Source organism: Eptesicus fuscus, chromosome 6, assembly GCF_027574615.1.
Source record: "Eptesicus fuscus isolate TK198812 chromosome 6, DD_ASM_mEF_20220401, whole genome shotgun sequence".
NCBI lineage: Eukaryota > Metazoa > Chordata > Mammalia > Chiroptera > Vespertilionidae > Eptesicus > Eptesicus fuscus.
Genome location: NC_072478.1, coordinates 64,850,521 through 64,862,036, shown reverse-complemented (window position 1 = coordinate 64,862,036; position 11,516 = coordinate 64,850,521).

The window sequence follows — 11,516 nt, the reverse complement described above, 5'->3', positions numbered from 1 at the left end:
GTCGAACATCCCTCGAGGGGTCCCAGATTGGAGAGGGTGCAGGCTGGGCTGAGGGACACACACCCCCATGCACGAATTTCATGCACCGGGCTTCTAGTATATTTATATTTTTAAATAAAATGATTAAATTATTCTTTAAAATATCTCCAATGGAATCTCAATATCATAGTGATTTGATATGACACCATTTATATAAAAATACATGGACAAGCTGTTCTTATATAATCGAATATTTACATCATTTCTTATTTACTTTTACCTTTATTTTATGCCATTTATCTCAAAATTTGTCCAATTGTTAAATGATAGCAATACCGACTCAAGAAGAGGCACATTGATTAATGAAGCAGAATTGAGAAGCTGATCCATGTATATGAGGGAATTTAATGATTAATAATTGTGGCAATTTCAATGAGGAGCAGTGATGCAAAATGCATTTGATACAAGTTATATCTCCTACTTCAATCCATACATAAAATTGTTATGTAGATTAAATAGTTTTGGGTACAAAATTTGTAGAGTAAAAACTATGAAAGATAATATTTTTTTACAAACTTAGGGAGAGGAAGAATTTCCTAATTAAATTATCAAGGAGGTTACTAAAAAGGCTATCTAGAAAAGCTTTAATTTTATCCAAATAAACTATGTAAAAATATAAAAGGTGAGTATTTTTGGAAGAATTACCATTTGCTATATCGAGTTCAGGCAAAGGATTTTTTTTTTTCATTGCTGTTAAAAGTTCTCCAGTACATTATTTGTTAAGTGAAAAAAGCAGTTGATAAAATAGCAGCAATAGTGTTGACTATGTAAAAATTATACATTTTCTATATTAAAAACACAAAACTACAAGATGGTTATATATCCACCCGCGTCTCTATTAGAAATGGTGACAAAGCAGGCTTTCACTTTCAGTCTACATAATTCTGCATTTTTTAGTATTATAAGAAAGTATTCATGTATTACTTTAGAAACTTTTTTTTTTTTTTTTTTTTTTTTAAATCTGGCAGGATAAAATCTTTTCTGTCAGGATTGCTTCGCTTCCAGTGTCTCATTCTCTTCAACCCTGATCAGCTAAGGTGCTGATATTCTGAACAGCACCTGCAACGATTTTGGTTAAGAGGGGTTGTGTTTCAGCAGTTTTCATCCACCTGTAGTACATCCAGTACCCACTTGCCTTGGATGAGCCCTGAGAATCTTTGTGCTTGTCCAATTCCTACTTTCTGCAAACCCTTTTTCATATAGTCTCCCCAACACCTTTACATCGGTAGCTTCTCCCTTTAGCAGTTCCGTTTCCTGACAGCCTGGTCCCCTGTCCCCATGCCTGGGGTGCCGCAGCATCCTTCTGTCTGCCCCAGGAGTGGCGCAGGTGGCGTTTGCTTTCTTCCCAGGTGCTTTCATCACGTGCGTTCAATACCAATCTCAGGTCCACGGGCTCCTCTGCTTCGTGCACTTGTTGGGGTGAACGCCTGAGCCACCCGAAGGAAGCTCTGGGCTGCCGGAAGCTTTTAGACAAGGTACACACTCTTCACTCATTGCCTGGCTGTCGGGGGGGCTGCGACCCCCAACCCTCTGGGGAGTTTGTTTTCCCTGCTTCTGTCTAGTCCCAGAATTCTTGCGCTTCCCTACCAGTTCAGTCCCGCTGTCTTCATTTTTCTTTTTGTCCATTTTCAGCTTGGTCTGTGTCCGAAGAGGCTGACCTGTGTAGCCGTGGGGTGATCAGAGGGTTGGAGGAAAGGAAGTTCAGAATATTTATTCCTCTGCTGGTTTCTCCCCATAAAGCCAAACCCCCCCCCCCAGCTCTTTCCTGCAGCTACCAGTCTCACAGGCTTCTAGAAACTTTCCCCCACTCTCCCCCCTTTATCTCTTAAAGCCTAGAGGGGTTTAACGATTTCTTTAAAGTGTCTGTAATGTTGTCCACGCCTTTGTTAATAGGTCCTTTTTTAAAGTTTCTTCAGCCACTGTTTTTACTGTGCCCTCTGTTCCGCCAGGACTCTGATGTAAACAAGCCGTATTAATGGAGCTGGTATGGCCCACGCTTACTTCCTTACTTAGTGCTTTTCAATTATGGTCCTTAAAATTGCAGGGACACTGGCTGGTCCTTTGACTTTGATTTTTTAAATCGCTTTACTGTTAAAGACAAACTTTATTCATAATGTAAATAACCCACCAAGTCTTCTCAGATCACCATTATTACAGAAATACTAAAGACACCGGATGCTTCTTGAGCCCTTGGTTGAAGGACATAATGGTATTTTAGGATTGATATCCATACTGATAAAGTGGGTTTTAAATCTAATTACACCTATTAAACTAGTGTTGACAGTTGTGAAGTTAGAAAACTCTTAAGTTCATGCTTAATCTATACAGCATTAAATTTCTCTCTTTTTCTTTTTAATTATTTCATTCACTTAGCAGTACTAAGCCATATTATTTTAGTGTCTTCTCTCATAAGATCATAATTCCTTTTTGGGTATGTTTATCATAGCACTTTGTCCATTGTCTATGTTCAATTGGCTGGTTAATCATTTGATTAAAAGGCAGAGTCATTGGTAAGGTAATTGAAGCCGTGTGGTTCAATGTAACTGATTTGGCAGTGGACAAGCATTTATTCAGCAAATGTTTATTGAATGTTTATTATGTGCCAGGCACATTTTAGAGACAAGGTTTTCATGTAGCAAAATTTTATAGTGTAGTAAAGATAAAGTAGTTTTTATAGGAAAAACACACATACAAAAGTGCAAAGCATGTCTTTTTAAAGAGTTGCTATTCATTGCCTTTTAATGCATATCAAAGTACACTCTTATTATACCATTTCTATGAAAAAAAAAGCATTCTAAGTATTAACCAACTTTTAAGTGGATGCTTGGCTTTCAATCTGTTTAAGTTGAAAACTATTCTATGTGACCCCTTTTAACATTTAGAAGAGAATGCACTGAAGGCTTATAAATCTAGGTTAAAAATCAGAGCTTTAAAAAAAGTTAACTTAATCATTGCTTTAAATCATTTTTGGCATTTCTCCTTGCAAATGATAAGGAAAAACAAATGTTGACTTCAAAATTAATTAAACATAGACCAATAACCACACAAGGTTTGACCATTACCCTGAATTTCAAATCAGAAAGAAATAATTACATTGAATGACACCTATCCGGTATTGAGGCAAGACTACAATGGATGGGTGTTTATTGACTTGTCTATTTTGGGAGTTGACTGACCTGGGTAGGTGATAGTAAATCTGCTATAAATGGTGGTCACACATTATTACGTCAACTGGAGATCATCAGTTCCCAAAAATGCTGTCCATCTGTCTTGAAATATGTTCAGCCCATCACTCATACTAAAAAATCTTATTTTCAGGCTCTTTAATTTGGCGGCTGTATCCATTTTTAAGTTTAGCTGGGTAAAGGGTTTCTGTTCTTGTAAGATGAGTCATTTATCAAATCCTAGTGCAGCTTTTGTCATAAAAGTTTAAATGTAATTCTTAACATGATAATGATGCCTTCTCATTTGGTTGTTTTTAATTGTTCAAGCTTTCTGCACAGTTATCATTCTATTTTAAACTAGAGTTACAAGTCCTGTAATCATTTGAGATTTTTTGCATCTAGTCTTCTCAAAGACTTAAGAAGACTGACAGTGTCATTTTAGTCCCTTCTAGTGGAAGAATGATAGAGTGATCCAGTGGTTCTTTTTCCAACTCTGTAAACTTCATATTCCCAAAGGGGAATGGTATAGCACTTGGCCATTTGCTCTGCCATGTTTCTAACATTTGTCATTGTCATTTAGAAGCCTCACCTTCCACCCCATGAGGGTACATGTGGTACTTCTTGAAAAGCTGTCACGCTGATTACTCTTATTTTTAGATCTAGAATGTATTTGTTTTTATTTGTCTCACAGCAAATAGCATGGTAATAGATTTTTCAACCAGACTTCATTCATGGGATTTGCCCTTCGTCTATATGTGTTAATGCTAGAAAATATCTCCTGTGTATGAACATACGTGCAGTGTAGGTAAGACTATACCTGTGAACTATGCTTTAAAACTCAGCTTTCAAAACAGCCCTCTTGGGGCATTATTTACAATGAATCAATATTTTTAGAGCTTCTGTGTTCAGGATGCCTTTAGCGATAAATTATTGTATTAGTTGATTCTTAGATTGTTTGTTGTACATTTATTTGTTCCTAATAGGCACCTATAAATCTTATAAAATACATTCTCTTGGATAGCTGGTACATCTGATTTGCAAGTATTTGGGTCACAAAGTGGAACTTCAATTTAGAAAAGAAATAATCAATAGAATAATTAATTTTCTATACATATCTCAGAGTAATTAATTTTCTATATACATCTCAGTTACTAGACCTTGAGCCTGCCTGAAAACTCCTCTGTTTTGGACAATGTGATCATCTTACAAACATCTATTTTATTCCTTGCCCAATGTGAAGCCCACTGTCTAGCCCCAGTGTATAGTAGTTATGTGATTTAGATGAAATTAACTTAACCCTGATCCATAATCCATGTCTCTTGACATAGACATTAGTTCAGTGATGGGTATGTGACCCAGTTCAAAACCAAAGAGTGCCTAGAGGGCTTCATTCAAGGATGGGACAGTTAGCACTAACCTCAGGCCCTGTGTTCTGTAGGTTTGGGAAGGAATGTATTGTCCCCTCTAGGACTGCTGTCACATGACATGCATAAATAGGCTACATTAAAAAATATATTTTTTATTGTTTTCAGAGAGGAAGGGAGGAGAGAGAGAGATAAAAACATCAATGATCGGCTGCCTCTTGCACCCCCCACTACTGGGGATTGCTGTGGGGTCGAACCCTGGAGTCAAAAATAAGACCGCCGGAGGCTGCTGATTGATTAAAAAAAGCAGGCAAGGATTTATTGAGCTGGCCAGGACGGCCGCGAGAGCACCACACACAGGTGGAGTCCACACGACCGCACCATCCCAGGTGTAGGCAGTCCTTTTAAAGGTCCAAACCACAAAAATTTTCCTTTGTTCTAAATTCTAAATTCTAAAGTCTGGGAACAGCCTGCAGGGGGGTTCCCAGCCCCTGCTGGACATTATTGGAATGTGGCCCTATCTTGGGAAAGCAGGTTTTTACAGAACAGACCCAAGCGGAGTCAGTAATCTCTAAGGTTATCTACAGTTTCTACTCCTGGAGCTACTGAGTCAGTGGGAATCAATCTCCTGTAGTTCTGGTCCACAGGCACAGGAAAGTGACCTCTGTGAGTCTCCAGGTCTCAGTCTGGAAGCTGAGGTAACCACCCTCTTGTCCAAGCAAGCAAGTGCGTGCAGAAGCCAGAATAGCAGGGTTAAAATTCAAACAGCAGTTTTTACCTAAGTATAATTGCTACCATACTTCAGGGATTGAGCCCACAAATCAGACATGTGCCCTGATGGGGAATCAAACCATGACCTTCTGGTTCATAGATCAACCACTGAACCACACCAGTGGGGCGAGGCTATATTTTGAATGGTGCCCCTTACAGCTAGGTGTGAAAGGAGCAGCAATACTCTAAGTTCTGATTGAGCCCTGCTCTGCTTCAGGCAGTCTTGTGCCATGAGGAAAGCCAGTATGAGAATAAAGCTGATATGAAGAGCTTAGAGAATTACAGGACAAGGAAGTTGCATGTTCAGACAAATAATTTTGTAATAATGGCACAATGGTATTAAATTTGATATGTATGGAATTTTATTTAATACATAAATTATACAAAATTTTATTTAATACAGATAAAGAACTTGAAGAGAAGCTAATTTCAGATAAAACTTTCACCATGAAGATTATTGGTCATTTAAAAAATACCATTAAATTAAGGAAAGTATGAAAATAGTTAAAAATTTAGCATCAACATAGTCTCTCCTAATTATGTAAATGCTCCAATTTTAGAGAGGATTACTGTGAAGGAGAAAGCAATTAGCATTGTATACTTTCTTCTCCTCTCCTTATATTTTTTCGTTTGAGAAGATTCATGACATTTATGTTTTTCTGCACAATAAGTTCCCTTGTTGGGGGGTCTTAGTTCTACACATAAATGGATTTACTGCTCACACCATTCCCTTCCCATGGCTTCTCCATCCTGGCCTCTTTGAACCATCTTATGCTCACCTGCAGCTCACTCTTGAGCCCTGTTTTTATTAAGGAGGGTTCATGAGTATTTGCATTTCCTAACTTCCATTGCTCTTATTTTTGTAATTAAGTGGCACCCTAACTAGATATACTTTTCTGGATAACACTTCCTTTCCCTTGGAATTTCATAAACACTACTTCAGTTTTTCACTGGCATTAAATATTACTAGGAAGTCTCAGGCTAACCTCATTTTTCTCCCCTTAGAGATGACTTTGTTTTTAATTGAATGGAGGAATAATTCTTTCTTTATTCTTGAATTTCTGTAATTTAACTATGATTCATTTCTACCTCAGTCACTCTGAATCAGATTTTTAAAGTAAAGCATATTTCTTTCAGTTTGCATATTTAAGTCTTTCTACACTTTAGTGTCATTTTTCTGTATTTTAACTATGAATGCCTCTCTATTCTTTTGTTTGGTATCTCTACTTTAGGAAGACAAATGACCTTTATGCTGTTTTTTCCTTGCTCACCCTTCTTATCCATCATCATAGCTCTAGTTGTAATCTCGCTGCCTCTTTCTCTGTTCATTTGATTATCTCAAACTTTTCATACTACATTAATTTTATATTATTTTAGTCATATTTGTTATGATTCTTGCTATTTAGAATTTTCTTACTGTATCAGAAATTGTGTGTTTTGCTTCTCAATTTATTTTGTTAGCTCTGCCATGGTCCCTTGCTTTGTATTTTGTTGTTATAGCATTTTATCTTTGAGCTATCATTGTTCCTTTTACCTTTAAACACTTAATTGAATTTCTTTACGAGGGTCTTTATAGTGTAAAATGTTGGTAGGAAATCAGCCAGTGCTTCCTGGATTACATGTTCTACTGAAATTATTTTTCTGTACTGTATAGTATTATATCATTTCTTTCATCTTGTTCATGATTAATTTAAATAGCTCCATTCAGATGCTATTGTTCTGATATAGTACAAACTAATTCTTTTTGATACCTAATGTACTTCTGACATAAATTAGTTTATCTTTCAGCACACTTTTACTCTCTTCCTGGCTTCATGAGAGGAGAATAATTACCTTCCTTACTGATTTTGTACATTCCATGTGACATTGATTTTGGACTTCATATTTCAAGACCAATAGAATGTGAGCAAAATGTTATAAATAGGCTTTGAATGTGCTTGCATGATGAGTTAGACTCATGAACTTCCTTCCACCTTCTGCCATGAGAGGAACATGTTCTGATTAGTTGCTAGTCCCAGAACAAGGAGCTATGTGGAGCAAAATTAAGTCCAATCCCAATCCTTGAGCTAATCCATGAGTCTTCCAGCTAAACCCAGGAGTATCACAACTATTCTGTAGACTCATGAGTAAGAAAAATAAATGTCTTTTGTAGTCTCTAAATCATGGGGTTGTTTGTTATGCAGCTTTACTGCTACATAAATTGATTAATACATATCTTCCCACTTTATGTGGATATTGTTTCTTTCTCTCAAATTGATTGTTTTCAGTACACTTTTCTAAGGCTTCAGAGTATGAAGACAGGGAAGGAGTTAGTGTAGCTGAGGCTAAGACAAACCTAGGTAAGAAAGGGTCCCTTACATCTCTTTATGAGGGTGATATTTCATTCCTATGGCTTTGACAATTTCTCTCGTCTAGTAAGTACCATGGAATATTTTAATTCTTCTACTGACCTGCATCCTTGCCTTGATATTTAGGAGCTTTTACCTCTGAGTTTTCTCTGACCTTTTTCAGAGTTGTTTAATTACTGTCTTAATCTGCTTACCCTCAAATTGGAGAATATCAATACAAATTCTTAGACCATTACTGAGATACACTTTCTTTCCTTGCCACTAGCTCTAGGAAAAGAGGAATTCATTTCTGTATCATGTAGAAATGCCACATGGAATAATTAAATAAGCCATAGATGTATTTTTGTATAGGGAGTATATTGCCTATTTAAAAAAATCTAGCTGAGAAGATTTTTTTCTAGAATTATATTCTAGTATATATCTCAATGTAGTGGTATATATTGTTTCAAATTGACATAATACTCATTTTAGTACTGCAGAAAATATCTAGGGGAACTCAGCTCTATATAAATGTAAAAGGATTAAATATTAACACTAAGGTGGACAGATGAAGACTTGCAAATATTACCATGCTATGTTTTTTTTAAAGTTGCATACTGTATATGCCATATATTGACTAATAGGAAGTCAATTGAAAGTCAGTAAAATGAGGTATTTCTTTAACATCTTATTACACTGTATCTAAAAATAAATATTTAAATTTGCTCATGCCACTTTATTTACAGGAGTCTACTAATTTATACATCCTTATGCCAGCTAACTTGTGATATTATAAGAGTATGTTATTTTTGCTTGATATAAACCCACCCATTTTATTGAGGTGTGCTGGTGCATGACCTAGGAGTTTTCAAATACTCATTAGGAATGAATTTAAGTATTTGTTATTATTATTTAATGTATCAGCAAATAGAGAAAATGGCTTAGCAGAATCATCTATCACCTAAAACTGGTAAAGGGATCTATATCAATATTTGCTGGAATTAGCATATAGTGGATTAGGTTATGAATTATACAGCAATAATATTTATTTTAGAAATTGGTCTTCTCTGCAAAGTCCAGCTTTATTGGGAAGTAAGGGTGGAAGGAGAAATGATTTTAATGTATATCGATTTTAACAGTTCTCTTGTATTATCCGAAAGAATTTATACCTTAAAAAAAAAGACTAAAATGTATTCAGCAAAATGTAGGCAATGAAACCAAATGGCGTTGATCTGTGTAGCAAGTTATCCTGCTTATAAAATGGAATGGAAGCAAATTATCATGAATTGAGGAAAATCATCTCTTCTTGTTGGCTGACATAGGGTCATTTAGTATTTAAATCAACTTTAATTACTGGAAAGCTGAATTGTTCATTAATGGGTTGTCTGTAGCAACAAAGATAGCACATTTAACAGTGTTGTGAAAATGCTATAGCACAGCACCTTCAGTAATGGGTGTTGCCTGGAAGTGCAATTTAAGTTGATTTACTCAAGATCATTTATTAAATCAATGGCAACAAAGCTTTCAAAAATCTTAGCATCTTAGCTTCTGTGTTTTTTTTTCCTTTTCTTGTGGCTCCTACTTTTTGAACTTTGCTTTCTTAAAACTAATTAACCATGGATTTTTGTGATTTCTTAATTAGCAGTAGGGAAGGTGGAAAGTGGTGTGTTTGTGTTATAAGTACTGAGTTGCTTGCTAGAATTGGTAGAGAGCAAACTACCATAAGCAAATTCTCCAGTGTGTTTTCTGCCTCATGTGAATTGGGTTCATATATATTCCTTTTAGGTCAAGTGGAAAATACTGTATGAATTATTCTAGAGTTTGAAAAAATTTCAAATTATTGAGATATCTGTTACAGAGAATTAGAAGTATATGTCTTATTTCAAGACTCCCTAAACATAATATTTGACCCAAGTTTGAGGCATAACTCAGGAGTGAAAATAAACCTCTACGTAAAAGCTGACCTGTCTTTTCTTAGCGGACAGTCTAAAGGGTGCTCGCAGAGCAGAGCTGTCATGGCACTGGGTTAACTGTGACATTTTGAAATGATTGTGGTTGTAGAACTTCCTGCAGGCAGTTGCTGCTTGCTTTGTTAAATTGTACGCATTTTTCAGTCAAACATTTTCCTGGCTGCATCAAAGGTGTTGAGTAACTGTGTTAACCTTGGTGTGTTTTGGCAATAGGAGATCAAGTAAAAGTCAATAAACGGCTCCCACAGCCCTGATAGACTCCCAGGGCACAAACGGAGGTGTTTATGAGCTGTGGGGGACAATTTGGTCAAGTATACCTTTTCCTTCAAATTGCTTATTGCCATTTTAGTGTTAGCAGAACATATTTCAAGTCACTTCTTTGACAGAACATATTGGGTGGCATTGGGTGCGTAAGCTTCTGTGTTTTTAAATGAGACAGATGGCAGTTACCCATTTTTGTGCACTGTTATCTTTTAGCTTTAAGTATCCCACTTACTGGGAAGCTGGACTTTGATCTAATATATTTTTTTTCTTCATTTTGAACAGATCTACCTCAAAGAAACATTACAATGGGTGCCTGTAGAATTATAACATTAAATGGTGTAGGAAGGAAAATACTTTAAAAATGAGTTCAAATTTGTAATTAGAGTTGCTTTCCTTGAGTTGACAGTTTCCAGTGTTCTTCTGCCTTAAATTTATGTTCTAAGGATAGTCATGGTTAATACAAAAACAAGTACATTCTAACTAGAAAAAAACAAAATCCAGATGTTGTTCTTTTAGTTTTTCAGAAGTAAAAAACTGAAAATATGACTTACTAATATTTTAAAATTTAAAAATTGGTCAAAATATATTCTTTTTGAAACGAAAGTTAAAAATCTATTATCATTTGTGGTAAATATTCAAGCTGGCATATTTTAAAATGAAGTAAATGGAAAAGGTTAAAAAAATCATGATTCACCTTTTTCTCTCAATTTCTTCTAACACAAAGGAAAAAAAATGATTTTGTTTAAATTTTGGCATACTTTATACTTTGACTGTAGAGACAGATATGTAATAAGTAATAACTATTTGGGAAGAACAAAAGAAACATTATGTAATTTATTGAAATATATTTAAGTAAGGCTATTTTTTATTTATTTAGTGATTCTGGAAGATATTTAAATTTTTATCTGGACTTCTGATAGGTACAAATTACAATGTAATCTGACATTATTTTTTTCTAAAATGTAGCATATTTGTAATAATAAAGTTTAGCACCTATGTGATAAACCAACCACTGCTTTTGGAAAGGGTAATGAAGGTTTTACAGTCTGGTTTCTAGGCAAGATTATATCTAGCTGGCCTGGAATTCCTGATGATCTTTACTGTAGAATTCATAGCTTCTAATAGTGCCCTGATCAGTTTCCTAGGAAGCTTCATAAGTTCCTCCTTGAATGTAGCTCAGGACAGTTTCAGCTCTGCATTTTTTACCACTACTGCCTGCATTCATTCACAGCCACTTCCTAATCTGTTCTGTTATCTTTTGATTGTTGTAATATTGCACTGTTTTACTCAGGACACAAATAACTATCTACTGGCCCAAACAAATGACTTCTTCCTGCATCTTATCCTCCTATGTCTTTGCACCCTGTGAGGCCATTGACAATTTCTTCCTTCCCTTCCCTCCACCTTTGACCCGAGTGACAATGGTGTTCCCTGCTAGGACTGCTCTTTTTCAGTCCGCTCATGGGATTTGTCATTCATTGCAGGAAGTTCTACAACCACAATCATTTCAAAATGTCACAGTTAACCCAGTGCACAATTCCAACTCTCACTTTAGGCTGCTGACTCCAGAATTTTTCTCTATTGCTGACATCTCTTGACTTTCAGATCTTTAGTTCC